An 18,804-nucleotide genomic window follows, 5' to 3' on the forward strand; every position below is an offset into this window, starting at 1 on the left:
GTACCCTGTAATTCTAAGCCAGATCCTTTTACTATAAAGGTCATTATCGGGACAACTGGTGAAAGTTAAACGGGGTCTCAGGATGAAATGTTAGTAATATTTTTGTGCTAACTTCTTGATTTCACTGGTTGTATTATAGTTGTATAGGAAAAGGTCCTTGTTTGTAAGAAATATATCAATACATTCATAGTATTCTGGGGTAATTGGATATCAGGTTGGCAACTTGTCCTAAATGGTTCAGGAAAATAAAAAGTTTCCTGTACTGTTACCTCCAAATTTTCTGTCAGTTTGTGATTGTTTTAAAATCATAATTTTGAATTTGCTTTTACAACCAATGGCAATCCTTCAGTATTGAACACGTACACCGTTGGTGTACATATCACATTGTTTAAATAGGTAATCCAAGGGGCACTGTAAAGCATTTTATCTGACCGCCTGACAATGATGACAGCTCAGACTGTCACTGGGGTTTTATTAGTATTCATATAGTCATGTAGCATATTCTTTCTCCATTTTAAAGAAGGGGAAAACATCTTGGTGATCAAGTGCATTGTTAAATAGAAAATGGGATGATTTATTTTAGTATTATAAGTTTATTTTCAGTATTGTAGTTGAAAGCATGTGATTTTCTTTCAGATTCAGTCTTACGTTCAAAGAAGGTCATTTTTACTCATTAAAGAAACCAGAGCCAGATAAGACATATATTGCAACCTTGGCTAATTTGCCAGCCCAATCCAATTTTATAAATTAATTTTATACTTTCTTCTATAACTTCAAAATTATTCTTGCTTTTGCTCTTCAAAAATACATAGAAATTTAATTAAATTGGACCAGTGATAAAAATATCTACCTAAAGAGATTTAAACAGAAATTATAACCCCAACTCAAAAGAAATAAGAACAACCAACACTTATTAAGCAGTCCCAATTGAAAGGATCTTTCCCTCTAGATAGATACACACATACATACGTGGATATAAATATACATCATATGTACATATTTATAATACCATAATGCTATTAGGTACTATTATTAGACCTATATTTTAATAAGTAAATTGAAGTCTAGAAGGTTGCATAAAGTTATATAAGTTGTTAAGTGAAAGGCATAGTTTGTCATGTAAAAATGTATCTCAACTATGCATGCTCATAAATCTCTTCACTAACCAGCCTTCTGAGGCAGTATGGCTGTCTTCGGAATTGCATAGGACCTGGAGCAATTATGCCCCTAAACCACTGTACCCTATTACTGCCAGATATTAGTGTTCCTAAGAAATCCGGTTAAGTGCCATATCTAAAGGAACTCAGAGTGGATATAAGTAATATAAGAACACCACCAAGCCTCTTACAGGTGGACAAATGAAGTAACTCATTTGAGGGATGGTGGGAATTGTGGGTTGATTGTATTCATCTGAACCTTAAGTCTTTTTGACACGAATGCGCTAACATATCATTTTTTCCCTCAGTTAACGGTGGCCCTGATTCACTGCCCTAAGCAAATAGAACAGAAGCTCCAAAGGAAGGGACACAATATAATCTTCACCTCCTCCCACTCACCCCAATTACCATAGTCACCTGCATTTACATTGACTGGGGAAGGAGGCAACGTTCAGGGAAATATTGATTATCTTTGCAATTTCACGTCCAATCTATTTTAGAAACTATATGACATCAGTTTAATTTGAAGTAAGCTAAGAATGCTAATAGAATTCTATGTTATGGCCTACATTTAGAAATTCATAAAGCAGTAATTGCTGGTTTATTTTTTAAGAAACTTTCTTGGGTAATTATTTCTATTTTAAATATAAATGTGCTGTGATGAAATTATTCTTGAATAAAGTCCAGAATAATTTTATTTTACCAATCTAGTCGGGAAAAAAGTAGTTTCCTGCTATGGACTGAATGTGCCCCCCAGATTCATATGTTGAAGCCCTAACCTCCAGTGTGACAATATTTGGAGATAGGGCTTTTAGGAAGTAATTAAAGCTAAATGAGTTCCGTAAGGATGGGGTTCTAATTGGATAGAATTGTTGACCTGATGAGAAGAGGAAGAGATCTTTCTCTCTTTTCAAGAACAGGCACACACTGAGGAAAGGCCATGTGAGCACATCTGCTAGCCAGGAAGAGAACTCTCTTCAGAACCAACCACGCACCCTGATCTTGAATTTCCAGCCTCCAGAACTGTTAGAAAATGTATTTCTGTTGTTTAAGCCATGTAACCTATGGTATTTTGTTTTGGCAGCCTGGGTTAACTAACAAATTGACCTTCAATTTAAAGAGAGAAATTCTATGTGGTTGTATTTAATTCCTAGTTTCACTCTCGGAAGCTGCTGAAATCATTACTTCTTTTACAAAAATCTCCATTTCTTTATTTCATTTCATAAGAAGAAAGTTAGTTAGATTTCTTTCCCTGTGACAGAGTTGCCATACATTGCTATTAGAATCATATCTGATGCAAAATATCTTCATAGTGCCACCATTCAGGAGCTGTGCAGTATTTCAGGAGGATGTTTTTTTTTGCGGTAGGCGGGCCTCTCACTGTTGTGGCCTCTCCCATTGTGGAGCACAGGCTCCGGACGCACAGGCTCAGCGGCCATGGCTCACGGGCCCGGCCGCTCTGCGGCATGTGGGATCTTCCCAGATGGGGCACAAACCCGTGTCCCCTGCATCGGCAGGCGGACTCTCAACCACTGCGCCACCAGGGAAGCCCCAGGAGGATGGTTTTTAAGCTTACAAAACAGGAGTTACATCTGTTCTAGTAAATGAATCAGCAAGATGCTAATGAGGTTAGCAAGGGTACTGTTCTGGTCACAGCTAAAGAGAGGATTGGCTAAGTTCCCTTCTGACACAGTACATCTTGGAATCTGATTCTCAGACTTTATGTGCAGAGTTCGGGAAGTGGGTCATTTCTTTCAGATTAAGTTACTTTGCCAACTGAGTAGTTATTATTCAAGTGTAATAAAAATGACACAAAAACTCAGGGGACTCCAAAATTAAGCAGCTGATGAGTCTGTGTGCTCACAGCATAGACTTCTTGTAGGGATGGTAGTTACAGTGAACTGCTCTGGTGCCAGATGCTTGAGTTAGCATCCCAACTTAGAATCCCACTTCATGTTATTAACCTGAGGCAACCTAGCTGAGCTTCTGTTTCCTCACCTGCAAAACGGGTATGATGGTACCTACTACTAAGGAGTAAATGAGTAAATGCACATAAAGCCATTGGAAAAGTTCCTTGCGTGTGGCACTCAAGAAACGTTAGCTATGAAAGTAGTAGGAACAACTCTGTATGTGAGAGCCTACATACGTAGAAGAAGCATGAAACAATTTCATTTTACAAATTGTACATGATTGGCTTTGTAAGTTTATGTAAATGCAGAAAATTATGGCCCTTACTTCTATAGCTAAAGAGCTCATTCCTTCTCTTTAAATGATCTTTAAAGACAGAATCAGGGTAGGATGTTGTCCTGGCTGGCCTCCATTTGTCCCTCCAGATCCATTCCCCACTCTTTCCTGCCTTACTAAGCCCCAGGAGATCAACCTCTCCTCTTTTCAACACTGGCCTCCCGCCCTCTGGTTTTCTGTGGGTTTGTTCAATGGGAGGCATTGGTGGGAGATTAGAAGTTGGAAAGAGAAAAGGATCAGAGTCTCTTCCTCCCCGTTTCTAAGGTTTCAGTTGTGAATGTTTTCCTCCCTGTAAGGTGCGGCCTCTTCACATGGCCAACACCTCGTCTGTAAGCCTTCCTTCTCTTGCCCATTCCAATTTAGGGGTGGTAACACTAGCCCACTGTTCCTAGTCCCTGAGTCAAGGTGCCTCATAATCCCTTGTTCCCTTGTCTTTTTGTTAACTATTATATTAAATATTATTCAATTATTTTTTTCCACCTGCTATGGATTTTGACTGATACAGATACTGTTTGTTTACTTCTATGTTTATCGAGTTTGATAGTATTCTTAGAGGTCATCTTTTTATTTTTTTGCGGTACGTGGGTCTCTCACTGCTGTGGTCTCTCCCGTCGCAGAGCACAGGCTCCGGACGCGCAGGCTCAGCAGCCATGGCTCACGGGCTCAGCCGCTCCATGGCATGTGGGATCCTCCCAGACCGGGGCACAAACCCGCATCCCCTGCACCGGTAGGTGGACTCTCAACCACTGCACCACCAGGGAAGCCCCTAGAGGTCATCTTTGATTGTCCTATTTCTAAGTTACGTATTGTATATCACAATATACTTATTTAGAATTATAAAATAAATTAACTGGAAATTATCATAATGCCCAGATAGTTTAACTTCTCCAATACAAGAATTCTTTCCATGTATTGTAAGAATTTTTTAAATTTGTAATTATATAATTTATTAGTATCATTCAAGAATAAATCTGAAAACAGTAATTCAAAAAGATACATGCACCCCAATGTTCATAGCAGCATTATTTACAATAACCAAGATATGGAAGCAACCTAAGTGTCCATGAACAGATGAATGAATAAAGAAGATGTAGTGTATACATACAATGGAATACTACTCAGCCATAAAAAAGAATGAAATTCTGCCATTTGGAATGTGGATAGACCTAGATGGTATTATACTTAGTAAATAAGTCAGACAGAGAAAGACAAATACTCTATGTTATCATTTATATGTGGAACTTAAAATATAAAACAAACAAATGAATATAACAGAAACAGACTTACAGATATAGAGACCAAACTAGTGTTTACTAGTAGAGAGAGGGATAGAGGAGGGGCAAGAGAGGGGTAGGAGATTGAGCGGTACAAACTACTATGTATAAAACAAATAAGCGACAAAGTACAGCACAGGAAAATATAGTCATTATTTTGTAATAACTTTAAATGGAGTTTTATCTATAAAAATATTGCATCACTGTGTTGTACACCTGAAACTAATATAATATTGTAAATCAACTATATTTCGATAAAAACAGGTCTGAATATTGACTGATTGAAGGTCATTTCTAAAATAATGCCAGAAAAAAACAAGCAAAGCCTTAAAATGGTAGTATAGCAAACTCTTTTGACCTGTCATGAAGGTTAAAAGAAACCAAAAACTGCCTCACCCAATTACAGGCACCATCATGGATGGCATATAAGCATATATCTCATTACAAGTAAATTACCCCAGTCAATTCTTGGGTATTCTTCCACCTAAAGATGTAGTTTGAAAAATATCAATAGCTAAGCACTTTTGAATTTAAGAGAGAGTAAACTGACATATTAACTTTTTTATCCTGAAGCCAAAAAGCTGAACTATTACTATCCTAGAAAAGTGAGGTAAACACACTGAATTGAGGAAATAGTATGAAACCCAAGTATAGCCCCCCATAAGAATGTATGTACCAAACTAGATGGTTTGACTCCTTCTGTAGCATATTTAATGACATCTCAGAAGAGAGACCAGAGCCATGGTATTATAAAGACTGCATACCACTTCAACTGAGTTCTTATGCCATCCTTGCCATTCTATCCATCTACTGAAAATGAATAGAAAACAAAATATCTCTTAAACAGTAGCTAGAAGGGCAAAAGAAACTTGGTTCAGCTATACTAGGAAGAATCATGAGTGTACTCGCATTATTTCAGAAAAAAATGTCTGAATAGAACTGCTCAATTATGAACAGTGTGAAAGAAAGCGCCGTGGCAAATAAGCAAACATATCATAGCAAAACAAAATATGCAGAAAAGAGGAAGAAAGCAAGCAAGAAAGGAATGTGACTTTCAAAGGAAGAAATGTGAAACAAAACACACTTCAAAGCACAAGAAAATTCATCACGATGATCTTACCTTAGAGAATAACCTAGTGAGAACATGAATTCAAGAGCTCAAAGATAAGATGATGAGCAATAAAAATAGAGGGAAAGGGGACGTGTAGATTTAAGAAAATAAAAGAAGGCTATAAACATAATCACAGAAACAAGTAAATTAAAGAAGGCAAAGTAAAAAATAAACTTCACTAAAAATTGAAATACTGATGTAGAAGAAAAGTTTGAGATAATTTTAATAAATGCATAGGAGAGAGGCAAAAAAAAATTTAAGGAATCACAGGATGGCTAATAGATATTGAAGACAAATAAAATCCAACATATGACTATACAGCACTCCTTAAATAAGGAATCTGACCAAAGAAAAGCAGATGTATCTGTAAAGAAAAGAATGCTGCCTGCTATTCCAGTTCTACAAGAATCAAGCCACAAGACACTGCAGTCACCTACCTACTGACAAGTGCACCCTGAGGGGAATACACAATGAAGAAAAACAGGTCTTCTGTGCTTTGGATATACTGGTCCCTAGATAGTTAAGATACATATCGAAGGAAAACTTCAGTGACCCCAGATTCTTGCATCTCTACATACTTAGAAAAGCACTAAAATCATTAACTTGAGATGTCTGGTCTTTGTGATTAGGAGTAATCTTTTGATATTCGACTGTATGATTTTTTTCCCAGCAGAAAATTCATACACATGCTGGCACCTCCCTTACCTCTTTGGAATAGCTCCTCAGAGCTACCTGAGAGGCTGTCTCCCAGGCTATAGTCCTCAGTTAGGTCCCAGAATGAAACTTACCTTGCAACATTTACATTGTGCATTTTTCTTTCAGTCGACATAAAAAATTTTTCCTGAAATGAAGAATTCGCTGAATTTCTCTCTCTACACACATATGCGCACATGCACATGGATACACACACACACACACACACACACACACACACACTTACTTATTTAACGAGAATGGTATTCATCTAAACATATTGATGACTACTACCAGATGGTCAAATTTAGAATGATTTTAAAATATTTGTATCATTTTGATTTTTCTAAGGTAAACATGTTTCATCTTTATAAAAAATTAATTGATTTACCTAAAAAATTCGGTGATATAATAGACATTGTCTGTACTCCACCCATATCTGTCTAACCCTTTTGTGTGCTCCAGCTGACTCCCTACTACCATTATCCACATTTCTGTGCCCAAGTGCCATTTCCGCTCAACTGTGGAAGGCTACTGTAGCCCTTCTACACATGGAAAATGATCCAGAGGTACTGAGAGATTAACGTCCACTCCCAGCAGCCCTAAAACCAACCCCCTTGAACTTCAGCAGGATCATTGCGACCTGTGTCTTTTTACCATTTTCCAGAGTCTTTCCAAGGGATGAATTCCAGTTACGCACCATAGAAATGGACTGACTAAAGTAGTCTTTCTTAGCTGCTTTCCCTTCTCCCACTATCCAGCTGCCCTGCTGGTGTCCCCTGCTCCACTCAAATAAACTATTTGCACTCAAATTATTGCCTTAGGATCTTCTTCTGAAAAAACACAAACTAATACATACATCATGTAAAAATAATAAAAATAAACATTAGAATTCCAAAAGTGTGACAAAATGATTCTGGGTAATGGTATAATTGTTATTTTATACTTTTTCTTCACTGCATGTTTTAATTTTTTTAATTGTGAAGAAAGATTATAAATAAAAAGTGAAGCAAAAGACACAGACTAAAAGTAAAACAATGAAGCAGACATTATCAGTGTAAAATAGCAACCAACCATATATACTATATAGTATATATAGTATATATATATAGTTATATACTATATAACTATATATATATATAGTTATATAGTATATATATATACACACATATATATATGTGTGTGTGTGTATATACATATATACTATATATATATATATATATATATATATATATATACACACTATAACTAAGTAACACTATCAATTATCAGCACATTCTACCCCTTAACACCATTTCCTCTGTGCAAAATTAATTTTACATCACAGATCTGGAAGGCAAGGCTACCCATCAGTGTACCTAGGTCTGTATCTTCTTCCCTATTTTCCTCTCTTCCCCTATCAACTGTTTTGATCCTGTTAATTTCTTGTTATTGTACTATATCTACCTCTGTGCTTATTAGTGCATTGTATATATCACTAAAAGTCTAGTTTTTAAAAAAGCAACCTACACAGAACCTTAACATATAAGAATAGCACAAGTTCATGAATACTATTTATTACAGTTCAATAATTTTATAAATTATATCCAGAAACATAATGGGGTTTATTCAAGGTCAATAGCTACTCAAAAGCAGTTAGAACTAAAACCAAACCAGGTCTCCTGAATTCTTGCCTAATGATTTCCAAAAGACCACTCCATTCCAAATCTCCTTCTAAACCTATTTCCCTATCCAGATGCCTGGTAGACAGTGATGTCAGGCAAACAGGCAAGAGGCAAAGAAAAGGTGATCAGAGGCAAAAGCAATAGATAGACCTTGAAAAGGTAAAGATCACAATGGCCTACCCAGGATTCAGCATGATTTACTGGTTTCTACTAGAGAGAGATGGGTGGGTCTGATGGACAGAATGGGAGTGTTTATGCAACAAGTAGCAAGTCTGAACAAGCTCAACTATCACATGCATCCATGTCTGGCCAGTTTGTCTTCTAGGTTAAGGATTAATCACAGTCTTTGCTACAACTCTCTTCTTCTTTTGTCCCAGAAGTTCAAGGCTCTGCAGTTAAGAAAAATATACCATCTACGTTTTCAGATGTTTTGAAATAAAGTTCAAAGGACAAATACTTCTTCCACAATCCTAATGTCAATCTGAGGTTGGATTCTTCAGAGCAATTGCCTGCAAATTAAGGATAGCTCTCAGTGTTTCTGGAAGGACAAAGAAAGGCTAAAAGTTATCTCCCTTTAACAGACTAGTGTGTGTTTTGAATAGTGTACATTGATCGATTTTTTTTTTCTTCAGAAGAAACATAGAAAGAAGCAAAAATAAAATTATTTATTATATGCCATTTAAGGTCAAACAAGGTCACAAAAGTTTACATATGGACATTCACATCATAGTGGCATATTAATATTCTGTTACCTGTCACAGTCTTCTCAAGCTAAACTTTGAAATCAAAGTTCTCATGTCATGCATTCATGAATTGTGCTCACAAATTGTTGAGTTAGGTTGTGTATTATACATAATACAGAGCTACAGCATGAGCGGTTTAGAGACAAGTAAAACACTGTCGTAGCAGATAGAAGTTTATACTGTATTTGGTGAAGGCTATAATTAGCATAATAAAAACTAAAAATAGATGAATGCTTTTGAAAGATTAGCTTTATTTATAAGCTCAAACCTTCAAGTTGGAGTGAGCCACATGGTCTGATTGCCCTTTGTTTCCTTCCTGTTTCTCTTGAGTTTGTTTGAATGCTTTGTTTTAAAGTTCCAGTCTTGATTGGACTGTGTTGACAGAATTAAGGAAAAAAGTAAAAAATCTATCTTCAGACTGAGACGTTTAAAGGGAAAGGATCCCTGTTGAGGTCCCCACACTGCTGGCTGTAACCCATATGAAATTCTCCTGAGAGGAAGGTGAATGACTGCAAATCAGAGCTCAGAACTTCAGATCCATCTTCACACCCTACAGGTGAAGCCCTTCTTTCTTTACTCACCTTGAGAAATCTGGGTTTGCTTTTAATGAACCAACTCTAGATGTTTCTACTTAAAGAAAAAAAACGCTTAGTGTGATTACAGAGCAAAAAACGACTACCTCTAACTAACTGGAGAGTCAAGTGAGGAAGGCTTTCAAAGGATTCAATGTTTGAGCTCAGAATTGAAGAAGAGTTTCCACAATGAGTATGTGAGACCGTCCAGTCTGAGCCGGCAGCACCAGCTAAGCCACAGGGGTATGCAAAAGACAATTGAGGAATACCTCATATTCCACTAAGGCTGACTGATGTTTCTAGCCTGGATAAATTGGTGAATAAAGTGCTATTAACTAGGACTGGAGTAAAGATGATGAATTTGATTTGGGGCATTACAAGTTGGGGAAAGTCCAGTGCTGTGTTGGAGCCAGCACGCACATCTTCTCCCAAGTCTGCATTCAATGATGTTAAGACAGTAGCTTGAAAGAGGTCATAATGAGAGTATTTACACTATAGAAATTAGCAAATGCTTATAAATAATTTATTTTGAGAGCCTTTACCAGCACATCACTGGTTGCAGTGATGGTGGGATATCTCTGCGAAGTGTACCAATCAGATGAGGAACTCAGGAGACAAGTCAGGGCCAGAGAGAGGGCCTTTGAACCACCTGAAAAAAGTATCTGAAGATGTAAAGAATTTTAGATATCTTGGGAGAGATTGCATTGTGGGAAGTTGAATAGAAACCAGACAGATCTTTGAGGAATATTTACTTAAAAGAGGTACATAGGGAAAGGTCCTGTAAAGGAGAAAGAAGACTTAGAGAAATAGAAGTAAACATTAGAATAGGGAAGCTTATCAGTGATTAAAGACCAAAGCGCTAGTGGAGCAGAACCAATAGCCATCATTCCCATCATCATCACCACCACCAGAGCAGCTCACAATTATTGAACTATTTATGCCGAGAAATGTACTATGTATTTTTCTGTATCATCTAATTTAAATCTCAATCGTAAGAAATAAATACTATTATCTTTATTTGACATAGGAGGAAACTGAGGCTGACAGTGTTTAAATAATCTATGCAAAATGAAATAGTTGTTAGACGGCATAGCCAAGACTCACACTAAGGTCTGTATCAGCCCAAACTTTGCTTTCAGAAGCCAATTTGAATGTATTTCGGAGATCATTCAATCATTACAGACCATCGAAAACTCACATAGCTTTACTTCCTGGCCATTTCTACCTTTGCTAATAAAAATCATGGTAGAAAAGTATAAAACAGAGAAGTAGCTGTATCTTGGCTTTTAGTTTGCAGTTCCAACCAAAAATAAATTAAAAACTTGGAAACAGAAGAGACTTAAATAAAATGAGCTTTTAGACTTTTCTGTGAACATTAATTATGCAGGATACATCTTCCCCAATTATCACAGCTAATTAAAAGTTTGGATATTATCCACGGCTTTATTTAAAGTACTCTTTTTTTATTCTTCATATGACTGGTTTTATAATATAATAGAAACTCTCAAGTAAGCCAGCTTAACTTAGTCTTCATGAATTTTAAGTGTGAAAACTTTAAAAACTTAAAGGAAAGGTTTTTAGTGACTAAATAGTTGAGGGAAGGAATTATTAGTCTTAATAAGTTATTTGGATGATTAGATATAGTGCTTCTTTTGGTAGCTGCGTGCTTTCTTGAAATCTTAATTTTTTTACAAAGTATATCTTATAAGATTTTTATTTTATTAGTATCAAAATTTAACTTCTTGCAAACTTTTTTTCCTTCATTTGTTGCTCATGTATTGGCCTCAGCTGTGTATAATATGAGGCAGAGCTGCAATAATATAAGGTGAGACTTTTATAGTTCTTACCTTGTAATGGGTACTATTCTAATGGTTTTACATATATTAACTAATTTGGTACAACATCTTTGAAAGGTAAGTACTTTTATTATGCTCATTTTACAGAGGGAAAAAACAGAGGCATAATTAGGCATGACCTGACCAAGATTTCATTGTTAATAATTAGAGGAGCAGGGATTCAAACTCAGGCAGCCTTCTTCCATATGATGTTCTCTTTACCACCATACAAGAGTCTTTTATAAAATCAAGACTACTATTACAATAGCTGGCATGTAGATAGTTAAATCTGATTTTACAATATATACATTAGGCCCAGGGCTTCCCTGGTGGCGCAGTGGTTAAGAATCCGCCTGCCAATTCAGGGGACACGGGTTCAATCCTGGTCTGGGAAGATTCCACATGCCCGCGCAGCAACTAAACTAGTGAGCCACAACCCCTGAGCCTGCGCTCTAGAGCCCGTGCTCTGCAACAAGGGAAGCTACGACAATGAGAAGCCTGCACACCGCAACAAAGAGTCGCCCCCGCTTGCTGCAACTAGAGAAAGCCCGTGCGCAGCAACGAAGACCCAACACAGACAAAAATAAAAACCAATTAATTAATTTAAAAAAATTAGCCCCACTTCTAATGAATTTTAATTTGTAAACAGCTGAAATCATAAATCAGAGGAACTGAAAGCTGATTTATCTAATCACGTTTCAACAAAGTAGACAAAATACCGTAGTAAGCATTTCAAGATGTGTCAATTGATGCATAATTCATTTACTTATTTAAAGCTAGTAAAATAGATTATGAAAGTCCAAAAATTGTTTCTGAATTTTTTGTAGAAATCTTAGAATATATTCCCTGTAATTTGCTACATAAGCATTATTACCCATGAACTCTCAACATGGAACTAAATCTACCTTGTTAGCGTAACTGCTCATCTTTGCTTTTAGGGCATATTCACAGCTATCTATGTGCAGTCAAGAAAAGCTTTCAATTACATGTTGTGCTAATGGAAACATACAGTTCACTTTACAGCAATTCTGTAAGTTCTTGTTTTCAGTCTTCACTTAACTATATTGCTAGAATTAAGGTAAGAAGTGAAAAGCCCAACTTCAGATCAAAATACTAAAGGTACAAGAATTCTAGTTTCTCCATTATTTAAAGGAAAAACAGCCTTTTTCAGGCACCTGTATGTTTAACATGGTGTAGACCACATGTTGGGATGAGAGTAAAATGTGTTCACTTTTCCTTTGGATATGTGGGATTGGATAGATGCTGTCAACATTAGTCTTGTGGTAGAAGGTATGTGTTTTGAAATACAGCTGCTGAGACAATTACTCACTTTCACGTTATCTTAGCTGATCTATGGCACACAACCTGTCACACAACCATAATCACAAGAGAAAATTATCTTTTATTGAATAATGGTTGCTTGTGTAAAATATCTTACCCTTTTGTGAGTAATGACAACTGCACTTAATTGCTATAGCTAATGACTAGCTTCTCAACACCATCAAGGTTTCCTCTTCCTATTAATTATCTTCCATTTGCTGTCACGTCCATCTTGCTTTTCTGAGCCACTGAGATTTGGGAGGTATGCATTTCAATCCTGACTCTACTAGAGGTTACTCAGTTGGCCTCTCTCGTGGTTTTCTGCACCTGCTTCCTTCCCTTTGAGTTCAATATATCTCAGAGGAGGATCATGCATCGACTCATTAAAAATTCTCTAACTGAAGGAGTTTCAATGGGTTTTTGGTAATTACAGCCTTGGGAAGTGTATAAATTACAAGCATTTAACCTTTTAAAACAACTAAATCACTGAACAAAATCAGCATTTATAAATTCAATAATACAGAGTGAGGTCTGGTAGAAAACTTTCCTTAGGTTCAGGAATCCACTGTGTAAAACTTCAAAATTCTGAGGTAGTACCAATCTTTTTATCTGACATTATTTTTCCCTGAAAACTTGGTTGTCAAAAGTACCTTGTCTCAGTTTGTGACAAAGACTGAAATATCTTCTGAAAAACAGAAAGATCTTTACCTCTTCCTGTCTCTGCTCATGAAGCTGGACAAATACATAGAACTTTATCTTACCATCTGGGTTCTGTTTTCTCTTTTAAATTACATTGTTGGTTTCTTCCTTCCACTACCGATTACACTAATGAAATCTAAATGGTGAACAGGAAAATTCTTGTGAAAGAGAATCACTCCAGGGATCTTGAAATCTACTAACACCAAGGTGAAGGGAGCCCTCATGATTCTCTGTGATGTTTGAAACAATAGGCTTGATAGTTTATAACTCTTACCAGGCTTTTGCTTCAAGGAAACATACCAACAGTTTGTATCATGTAAGAAAGTCCATAGAAAAATTTAGGAGAATCCTATATGCATTTCTGATAACACTTCACAGACACTAAAGGTATTGTTGCATTATCACAAACATCTAAGATGTTAGCAAACAATGTGAAATTGATACTTTTAGGAACTTTTCTAGTAGTAGCCTATTTGGGGAATGATGTTAAACCAGCAGGACTAAAAAAGTGCACAATATTCCAAAGCTGTAAGGGACAAACTAGACTACTTTAGTCATGGCCCCAAATCTTGGCTTTTTACTTCAACTTTCATACCTGCTTCTCTTGACTTTGCCACCTTTTTGGACGCCACTCCTGCCATTTTGGATATTGGTCCTCCTGCCAGTGACGACTTCCTCTGTCTCATCTTCACAGGCCAGCCATTGAGTCTTCTGTGAAAATAAGGAAAGGATTTGGAAAATTTTCCTAGTGCTTCATGGGCATTTCCAGATAAATGTCTCAAAAGAACCTTACATTCAACATGTTCCAAACTGCAGTTACTCTTTTTTCCTTCCAAACAAACCCCATCCTTCTGATTTCTGTATTTCTGACCATGCCCCCACCGTTCTCCCAGTTACTCAAACTTCTTTTTCCCTTCCTCCTCAGCATATCAAGTCATAGAGGTTCCACCTTAAATTTCTCACATCCTTTTCAGCTTTTCCATCCCAAGCTCCATAGCCTCGTGATCAGTTTTCCAACCATTGGTTCTCACTATTTCATTAGATCTGTGAACCACTTCCAGAAAAGATCCAATAATATTTTTTCCTTGGTGAGAAATCCTCCATGTTTCTTGTTGCATTCCAGGCACATAAATTCTCCTCGCTGGCATTCAAGATCATCCAAAATATATCTGGCATTTACTTATCATGTTCTACTTACTGATGTGGACTTTATACTCTTACCAAGCTCAACACCTTAATCTTCTTTGAACAGACCTGAACTTTGCTTTCTTGCTGCCTTTGCTGTTTTCTCACTGCGAAAACTGGTTTTTATAGTCCCTTCTGTCCAGAATAGCTCTCTCCAATAGAACTTTCTGTGAGAATGGAAATGCTCTGCAATTCTGTGCTGACCAATATGATAGCCAGAAGCACATGTGGTCACGGAACCCTTGGCATGTGGCTAGTGCAATTAAGGAACTGAATTCTTAATTTTATTTGACATTAACGAATTTAAATTTCAATTTTCACATGTGCTCATGGTTACGGGATAGTACGGGTCTGGATCCTGCTTCCATCCCTCAGAATTGTCTCCATCCTACAGTGCCCAGGGCAATCATCTATATTCTGATGCCTCTACTGATTTCCCTAGTTGGAATAATTCCTTCTTTAACCCTTACAACAATTTAGCTGTATCTTTTTACAACTTGTAACACTCAATAAGATATACGGTCGGCCAAAAAGTTCATTCGGGGTTTTCCATAAGATGTTATGTTAAAAACTGAATGAACTTCTTTGCCAACCCAATAATAAGAAAAAAAAGTGATTAAAAACCTGAATTCTGGATACACACTACCATACACTAGCTGTGTAGCTTTGGGCAATTCCCCTAGCTTCTCCAACCCTCAATTTCATCATTTGATAGTTGCTCCCTCAGCGAGTTGTTGTGAGGACTAAATAAGAAAAAAACAAGTGTAAGGCTTAGCTTTGTTTTAAGTTGTCTATGTGCAAATTACTGATTGATTCCTTAGAATTGTGAATCCTTACAAGATGCTGGATCACTTAGGATGCCACAACAAATAAGATACAGTCCCTGCCCATTCTTGAACTCACAGACTGCTGTGGGAATGTTTCATATCTTATCTTTCCTTCTGGATTTGAACCATGAGGAGCAGAAATTGTATTTCTTTCTTCCTTTTTTTTTTTTTTTCCTGGTATGCGGGCCTCTCACTGCTGTGGCCTCTCCCTGAAACAGCTTATCCACTGTTTTTCTCCCCTTTTACAGAAGATAAAACAGAGACCCAAACATATAAAGCAACCTGGTCAAAATATAGGCCATGTGTATTACTCCACTTCCTTCCAACTTTTAGAGGGTTTTGTTACAAGCGTTTTAACCACCCAACTGCTCATGGCGCTAAGATTCTGAATAATCTCTTTTTTTATTTCCTCTGTTTTCCATCTCTCATGAGCTTAGCCTCTGAATATACTTGACTATTACTCTTGAATTTTTTTTCCTGAGTAATGTTATATTCATCTTTGACAGGTACTAATATTTTTCACAATATATTTTTTTAATTCACTGCTTTGTCTCCAAGTTTACAGACAAAACTGTATCAGTTTGCTACTGCCACTATATGCTGCATAAGAAACCATCCCCAAACTCAGTGACCTACAGCAACAAGCATGTATTTCTTGTTCACACACCTTCAAGTTGATGGAATTTGGTTGATCTGGACTGTGTTGGCTGTGCTCGGTGCCAACTGTAGAATAGGTCCAGATCTACTCTATGGGTCTCTCATTCCTCTCGGGCTGGCTACCCAAGCATTTTCATGGCAAAAGTCGAAAGACTACATCCAAACTCACAAGCACATTTCAAACCTCTGCTAGTTTCATCTCACTAACACCCCATCAGCCAAAACAAGTCACATAGCCAAACCCATCATCAATAGTACAGGGAAGATATTCCTCCCGAAGAAGTGGGGGCATTGGGCAGTGAATGAACATTTGCTGAACAATCATTTAATTTTCCACACCAGTTCTGGAACTTCTCAAAACTTTACTGATACAACATTCTCTTCACCAGATATATTCAAATAATTTTCAGTGAATACTTGTCGGACATAAATAAGTACTTGTGTGCCAATACTATTCAATCCCTTGTTTCTGTAAATCTCCTTCCTGTGAAGATTTTGTGATCGAAGAACTCAATAACAATCTCTTTGTATTTCCTTCTAGATGGATTGGATATACAGAATTGGGTGAAAAATAATGAACACTGGAACCAGTTTAAATTCACTGTTGGGGAGAATTTTACAAGCAGGGTTTAAATTAGCCATTAGGAAAAACAGGAATGATTGTTGCACACTCCTTCCCAGAGTAGAGATTTTAAGTGTGAAAGAGGGATGGCCTTGCCCAGGGAAGATGGTAGGCTGGATCAGCAGTTTGCAAGCCCAGGAAAATCACACTGTCAATATCCTTTGTGAACAGACGCCTGCCTATCTCACACCATACTCTGCCTTATGACTTTTCTCCAGTTATTTCAAATGCATGTGTAATTAGGTATCCATTCTATAACTGCTGAATATTTAGGTTCAGATTTTCACTATAATAAATAACGATGTGACGAACATCTTTGTATATATATTGTCTGTATCACAGATTGTCTTTTAGGCTAGCTCAGGGAAAGGATTATTGGATGACAGGATGTAATTTTTTATAAGGCATTTGACACATTGCTGGGGAGGCTCTTTATGCAAGGTTTTTTTGTTGTTTTGACTTGGCTTTTTACACTGTAGAAAGGGAATGTAACCTATATAAATTATCTTTTCCTATGTGGCCTACCATAGACTTGTTGACCTATTTCTATATTTAACTGACACTGATGCTTATCGTCAATCTTTTATAGCATACTTTCTCATAAAGTCTTACATTTTGGTCATCTTTCAGTTGGCTACACATATTTTCAAGTAATTTTCTTTGCAGTAGGACAAGTGAGTGAAATGTTTTCCGAATCTTTGCATATTTGGAAATCTCTCCTGGTACCCTACATAAACAAGAACTGTGCTAGGTACAGCCCCTTCCTTCATGACCATGTCCATGCTGCTCCATTCCTGTTGCCCTTCATTTTTAAAAAGAGAAAACTGAGGCCAGGATAGTTTCTTTCTTTTGCAGGTAACTTGCATTTTCTGTCTGGATGCTTTTAAGACGGTTTCCCCTTGTTATTCAAAAATTCCTCTGACAGTCTACTAATCATTCCAGATATGAGGAGTCCTCTTGTTCCACTCTAGAACGTGGCATCTAGTTATGTGTTTGGTTGTTGCTACCATTTCAGCTGTTTTGATTTTTTTTCCACAGGAATAGCTGAAACACTTTGAGGCTATTCCCAATTCACAACCCACTCACAGTCAAGTCACAGCTGTGTACGAAGGGCCTGTAGCTACGACCCCAGGGGCTCTCTCCTCTCCTCAACTCTGAGATCTCTTACTCTGGTCTCCCTTCCCACACACTCATACCTGGCTTCTGCCTTTCTGCTCTGGCCCATATGACCTATGCTTCAGTGATGCAGGCTGCCCCACATTCTGCTGGGGGTCCCCTTGTTCTCCATCTTATTCTTGGTTCCAGTGCCCAACTCTAGCTGAAAGCAGGCCCTCCAGAGGCAAAGCCAAGTCTACTGCCTCATATCCTTTTTATGCAGGACAAGAATTCAGACACTCCTAAGAGCCAAATTTCTTAAATAAATGTTGTTTTTTTCCTTTGTGAAGGAAATAGAATCAGTAGTTTTTTGTTGTTGTTGTTGTTGTTTTGCGGTACGCGGGCCTCTCACTGCTGTGGCCTCTCCCGTTGCAGGGCACAGGCTCCGGACACACAGGCTCAGAGGCCACGGCTCACAGGCCCAGCCGCTCCACGGCATGTGGGATCTTCCTGGACCGGGGCACGAACCCGTGTCCCCTGCATCGGCAGGCGGACTCTCAACCACTGCGCCACCAGGGAAGCCCGAATCAGTAGTTTTTAATTGTCTTGTGTACATAACCTTTCCACAGAAATTTCCAAAATGTTTTGAAAAAATAATTCAGGGAAACAATTGGGTTTTTTTTTTTAAATCAGTTGAATTCAAACAACCAATTTTATTTGCTAAACTTTTATTTCAAATGATCCATCTAAATACTTACTTTTCAAACTGCTTTCAATATAGCGTGACTGGCAAAAGGAATCTAGCAACTACTCTAACTCAACAGCATGTCTACTCACTAATTACTCAAAAAAACCCACAAACATGTCTCTTTAGTTACCACCAACCCAGTAATTACTTAAGCAATCTACTAGTACATAAAACATGGATGAATCTCAGAAATGCTATGCTGAGAAAAAGAAGCCAGGCTAACTAAAGAAGAATCTTCGGGCATGGTAGCCATGCCTCAGTTTTGTTTTCAAAGCTCTCCATCCACTGCACAGCCGAGACAAGAACTGTGGGCGTAGGAGAATATACTGAGCCATGTGGCATTTGATAATGAGGCCAT

General features: G+C 37.5%; 1 long non-coding RNA gene across 2 annotated transcripts in view; it reads right to left on the reverse strand.

Moving 5' to 3' along the window:
* The window catches only part of LOC132424311 (uncharacterized), a 233,791-nt gene that overhangs the window by 41,999 nt on the left and 172,988 nt on the right, over nt 1-18,804 (reverse strand). For both annotated transcript variants that reach the window (XR_009519196.1, XR_009519197.1), the window contains one exon: nt 13,908-14,023. This is a non-coding gene — a long non-coding RNA (uncharacterized lncRNA). The remainder of the gene's footprint in view (nt 1-13,907; nt 14,024-18,804) is intronic.

Source organism: Delphinus delphis, chromosome 4, assembly GCF_949987515.2.
Source record: "Delphinus delphis chromosome 4, mDelDel1.2, whole genome shotgun sequence".
Classification (NCBI taxonomy): domain Eukaryota; kingdom Metazoa; phylum Chordata; class Mammalia; order Artiodactyla; family Delphinidae; genus Delphinus; species Delphinus delphis.